The sequence below is a fragment of the Sus scrofa genome, chromosome 2 (genome assembly GCF_054392235.1).
Source record: "Sus scrofa isolate SSC_HxYL_T2T_F1_AM1 chromosome 2, Sscrofa_HxYL_maternal_Yorkshire_Landrace_v2.0, whole genome shotgun sequence".
In the NCBI taxonomy this organism is placed as follows: Eukaryota; Metazoa; Chordata; class Mammalia; order Artiodactyla; family Suidae; genus Sus; species Sus scrofa.
Genome location: NC_139384.1, coordinates 61187266 through 61193397, shown reverse-complemented (window position 1 = coordinate 61193397; position 6132 = coordinate 61187266). Strand labels below are relative to the sequence as shown.

At 38.9% G+C, this 6132-nt stretch overlaps 1 pseudogene; it reads right to left on the bottom strand.

Annotated features, from left to right (window-relative positions):
* Positions 1 to 4300: 4300 nt before the first annotated feature.
* LOC100738175 (olfactory receptor 2AJ1-like) lies at positions 4301 to 5264 on the bottom strand (annotated as a pseudogene).
* Positions 5265 to 6132: the final 868 nt, after the last annotated feature.

The following is a 6132-nucleotide window of genomic DNA, read 5'->3' as shown; positions in this document are numbered from 1 at the left end:
CAGCTCTGCTGGACAGAGAGCAAGTTTCAGCAACAGTATGGTCTGCTCCTTCTCCACTGAGCACAGGGGTATATCTGTGAGGAGTGCATCCATGCCTACTTAATAATGCTTATTTGTTTCCTAGTCCTGTGGGACTTGTGAATGCAAGCCAAATTGACTCTCAGAGCTAGGTTACTAGGGGATCATGCCTCAGATGAGCCTTAAAATTTGGGGTGATAAATGTGTAGTTCAAACTGTTTGCTTCTTAGGGAGAATCTTGGAGTTGGGAATTCCCTCCTGATTGTAAGGCACCATTCCTTGGGTGAGGTTTATGGCAAGAGTGTGTTTCAACCTTTCCTACCTATTTTGATTATGGTATTTTCTCAGTATCAGTTGTATGTCACTCAACTAGTTACCGAATTTTTCTCAGAAATAATTGGATCATATGTAGCTGTATGGAGGAAAAGGAGGGGAGGAGGAAAAGTCAGGAGTTATTTTGGTAACATGATTCCTCAATTCTTTTGAATATATGAACAAAAGTGGAATCACTAGCGCATATCGATAAGGATGGAGTAGGATAGTTACACAGGTAGTTGTAGAAGTACCAAAAAGGGGCCACAGCTAGGGAAGCCTAAGGGACTTTGGGAGATCACTGTAAGTTAATAACTGCTCAAGAGGTCCATCAGAATAAGACAGGCTTGCTTGACTGGTGGAGGCATGAGATATGCCTCAGGTCATTTGGTGGGGGATGGGGTGAGGCATGCATTCAGGTTCAGACCAAGGGCAGGAGTTTAAGGACCACCCTTCTGTTGATTGAATAAGCACCATGACAGTCCTGTTTTGACCTTATAGGGTCAAATAGTCTCTTACTGGACATAAAGGATGAGGAACTACTTGAAAGAGGAGGAGGTGGTCTTTTCCCACTCCCCTTGGATTATAAAATTCTAGCCCACCTGATCCTCAGGGAAGACCCTCCTTGCCTGACCACTTGCATCTCTCACAAGCATCCTATCTTCATAAATCTATTGCTTGCCTATCACTTTGTCTCTAGCTGAATTCCTTCTGTGTGGATGCACAAAGAATCTGAACTTAGTAAGTCCAGATACTGGGAAAGTGATTCTTATTCAAAAGCTGTGGCTTCAAGTCCCAATCTGGGTTTAGGCTGGGTTCAAGTATTAGCACATGGATTCTGGCTAGGTTCACGTCATTAGTGCTGTCAATTTCAATATGGTAGTTATGTTTTTAATTTTTTTTGAGGAACCACAATACTATTTTAAATAGCAGTTACACCTTTTCAGTCTCATCACAGGTCACAAGTGTTCCAATTTCTCCATATCCTCATCAACACTTGTGATTTTCTGGTTTTCATTTTTGATAGTAAAACATCCTAATCCTAATGCATGTGAAGAGATATTGTGGTTTCATTTCTCTAATGATTAGTGATGCTGAATGGTGGGGTGTTAAAATCTCCTACTGTTATTGTGTTCCCATCAAGGGGAATCTTTTTTCTTTTTTTTTCTTTTTAGGACTACACCCAGGAAATATGGAAGTTCCCAGGTTAGGGGTCGAATCAGAGCAGCAACTGCCAGCCTACACCACAGCCACAGCAATGTGGGAGCTGAACTATGTCTGTGACTTATACCACAGCTCACAGCAATGCCGGATTCTTGACCCACTGAGCAGGGCTGGGGATCAAGCTCGCATTCTCATGATAATAGTTGGTTTCATTACCACTGAGCCACAATGGGAACTCTAAGGGGAATCTTCTAAATCATGCTTCTAATGAAATACTTATCCCAGTTTTTTATCTTTCTTTAGGAGAGTTTGTAATTATTTTGACCTTGGAGCTCATATTATCTTAGGTACATGTTCCATGCTGTCTGGTAGTTGCCCCTCATGTAGGATGCAAATCAAACTCTATCCATGTCATTCCAGAAGAATATACTAGGAGACATAGTGAAACTGTATGCCAGACCCTAAGTCCTTGTGTTTTGAAGGAAAATTCTTTTCCTTTAGCCTCCTAGGCCTCCCTTAAATCTCAAAAAGCTGACTCAACAGTTAATGATTAGGAAATTTTGTTATAGCCAAAAAAATAAAACTAGTTAAAACAGTCTTCATTAGGTGATGCCCTGCCTTGGCGCACTAACTTATTACTAATGGTTATTTTACTTTCTAGTTAGAGTATTATTGTACCTAGTGTTTTCTTTTGTAATTGGAGCACCCCCTAACACTCCTTCCCTATAAACAATCTTCATTCCAGAGAGAAGGTCAAGGAACGATAACCCCAAAGACAATCAGAAACTATTGCTGGACTGACTGACACTGGCCTTGATGACTCTGAAATGATCTATGGAGGGAAAATAATGTAGACACCTTAATTGATAACCCTGTCTTTCAAACTAAATCTATAAGACCCCTTACCGGTCCCTCTTAAAGCAGGGCACAGTTTTGAGGCCTTCTGTGGCTACCTTTGCCTGGCAAAGCAATAAAGCTGTTCTTTCTACTTCACCCGAAAAAATCTGTCACTTAATTGGTGTCTGTGTACAGAGGCTACTTTTTGGCTACAAAAGCTGACCATTCCTGTTTTCTGCCATGTTCAGAAATATTAAAAATAACAAGTGAAGGCAACCAAATTAAATCTGTTGCTAAAAATGCTCAGAAGACATTTTCTTCAAGCATGGCAAATCCACAAAAACAAAGCAATCAACACCCAAACAACAAACTTCATCGCAATCAAACAAATTTTGTTTAGGAACTAGAGAAGTAAAGATTTGCTAAAGGTTATACTCATTAGAGAGAAAGGAACATGCCAATTTTGTGCTGCTCTAGCTAAAAGTAAGCCCCATATACCCTGTTCTTCACTGACTTCAGCTAAAATTGTGTGTGTGTGTGTGTGTGTGTGTGTGTGTGTGTGTGTGTGTGTTTAATACCACAAATTTGCTGTATCATGATTGCAGGAACAGATAATGCTGAGAAATTATTGTTCTCTATAGTAATTATAATTTCCACAGGAAAAAAAATCATGGACTTGGAGAACAGACTTGTGGTTGCCAAGGGGGAAGGGGAGAGAGTGGGAGGGACTGGGAGTTTGGGGTAAATAAATGCAGGATATTGCCTTTGGGATGGATTAGCAATGGGATCCTGCTGTGTAGCACTGGGAACTCTGTCTAGTCACTTATGGTGGAACACATAATGTGAGAAAAAAGAATGTATACATGTATACATGTATAAATGTAGGTGTAACTGGATCACCATGCTGTACATTAGGAAAAAATATATAAATAAATGATAAAAAATTTTTCAAAAATTTGAACAAATTTTATTAATAAACAGCAACATTATTTATATTTTTGAATAAAATTTTAGACTTATTTTACTTTCTAGAAGAATTTTTTTTTGGTTTTGTTTCAGCCTTTACTAAAGGCTGATTTTAGTGGTCAGTCATTTCACATTCCCCCTAAAGTGAATATATTACATCTTTATTATCTAAAGCCCTATTTTCCATGCCTAGGAGAAAGGCCTTAAAGAGTTCTCTTACTTCCCTACTAAGTATAAGTACATTGCCTGACCTTCAGATGCATGGATCTATATAACAGCACTGCTTGCACTATTCTAAGGGATTTACACATTTTAGCTCATTTAATACTCTCAGCAGGGCTAGGTGGTAGGTACCATTATTTTATTCCATTATTTTATTCTAGTAGTCAGAATTCTGTAGCCTTATTTTGTGCTGTGTTTGCATTAGATATTGGATATGAACTCAGAAGGCAGAGCATGAAGAAAAATGAACATTTTTCAGAGCCAAGAGAAAGAAAGGATATTTACTCTTTGTTCCTCATAAAATAAAGGCTAACATTGGGTTGAAGTTTTGGGAAATTTTGGCAACCTAAAAGCTGCCTTTGGTAATTCAAGGAAGATCAGACTATTTTAATGCCCTGACGGTTGGATGTCTATATCAGAAGTTCTCCTTCTGAGCCCATCCTGAATTTGTGAGTTTTCTCACTGTTCTGAGGAGTAGCTCATGCCTTATTCTTCATAGATATATCTAGGCATATTAGTGAATTTGTATCTTGAGCATATATGAGCATAAAGGATTCTCTTTGTTATTTAGAAAAGCAGTGTGTTTCCAGGATTTTGTCCAAACAGCTGACTCTTCTGATGATGCTCTGAGACTATGGATAGGTTATTTTGTTTTATTTTTATTTTCTCACAAGGGGACTGAAACATATGACCTCTAACATTTCTATAATTTATAAGAATTTGTTAAATCTTAAATGCTCCCAAGACAAATTCAAGTATAAATGCTAACATAAGATTATAATCAAGTATAGCAACCTATGCATCTTTTCATCTTTCTCACGGGACATCTACTGATGACTATACCCTTCAAAGCTTCTATAATATCCTTGTTTCTCAGACTATAGATGAGGGGGTTAAGCATAAGAGTAAGGATGGCATTAAACATAAAGAGAGACTGATTTAATTTGGGGGTCTTAGAGGACCCAGGCCTCATGTAGACAAATATGGCAGGGCCGAAGTTGAGATTGGCCAACAGAGGTGGGAGGAGCAGGTGGCTGGAGTCTTGTTCCTGCTCCCAGGGAAGTTCATGTGGAGGACATCAAGGAAAATGAGGGTGTAGGAGGCCAGAATGAGATCTAGATGGATGAGGACCACCAGAAAACTTGAGACCACCACTGAGTTCACATAGGCTGAAATGTCCTTACAAGTGAGCTTCAAGAGAGCCATGACCTCACACAAAAAGTGGAGGATCTCTCAGGGATGACAAATGGGAAAATGCATGGCATAGGCTGTATGAACCAGGGAAGTTATTGCTCCTTCCATCCAGGACCCAATGACCATCTTTTTGCAGGTGGTATGGCTTATAAAACTGAGTAATGCAGTGGGTTACAGATGGAAACATATCTGTCATAGGACATGAGGATGAGTAGGAGGCACTCAGCAATTCCAAAGGCTAAGCTGAAGAAGATTTGGGTTCCAGAGCCTATCTGTGATATGGTTCTTTTCCATGAGAGGAAATTTGTGACAATTCTGGGGATAGGAGTTGAGATCAAGGCCAAGTCAATGAGGGAGAGGTGGCTGAGCAGAAAGTACATGGGAGAGTGGAGTCAGGAATCTAGCCAGATGAGAATGAGAACAACATTGCCCATAACAGCCATAAAGTAGACAAGAAGAATAAGGCAGATCTGGATGACAAGGTGGCTGAACTCAGGCCAGAGCCCCAGGAGAATAAAATCTGTGTTGATAGTGTTATTATTTCTCTCCATGACTGAACATTATTGTCCAGGAAACAACTGTAAGACCACTGGGTCATCTGATGTTGTGTTATTGTACTTCTTTTCTTACTCCCAGGACTCCTTTAAATGTATTCATGCTGAGTTTTTCCCTTGTTGTAGTTTCTTCAGTATTATGAATAACTTCTCAACAGATACAATTTCCATTAATTACCTCTCATGGATTATGTAATACACTAGCATTTACACACTATACCTACTGTCACAAACTGTAAAAACTGTTAATAACCAAATAAGAACATAGGTACATTTAATGTTCTATCAACAAAATACCAGTAAATTTGATGTAAATTTACTATGTGCATTTCTTGAAGAACTAATTTAATCATAACTTTGAAGTCCTTTGCAGACAAGACCTCTACAGAAGAGTTGTGATTTTACATCTTGAAAAGTCAATATTTTCACTCAGTCTTTTGAGGCTTCATGGAAAGTCAGAAGAGTCTCCTAAAGATGGGAAATAGAGGCTTTGATAACCTGAGTAAAGAAAAGCGTTTTCAGAATTGGTGTGGTCTGTGTTCATCTTTTCCATCTCACATTAGGAATTTTCCTGTTTGTCTGTGAGTCCTTCTTACTTTTTCCCCAACTCAAGAATCCCCAAGTCAGCTGAAATAGAACAGAACGACTAACCATCGCACCAGTATTTGGGAAAGGACCTCAAAAATATGATTTTTTTCCAATTTCACAGAATTCACCCTCTTCTGCATGAAGTTTGAATTTATTATCAAAGTAATTCCTGGTATAGATGATGCTATGCAAGGAAAAGAAACAGGTCATGATGGAGGAGATTATTAGAATTCAGGTTGCAAGAAGTGAGGTTTTTAAAAAGGAAGAATATCTTCTG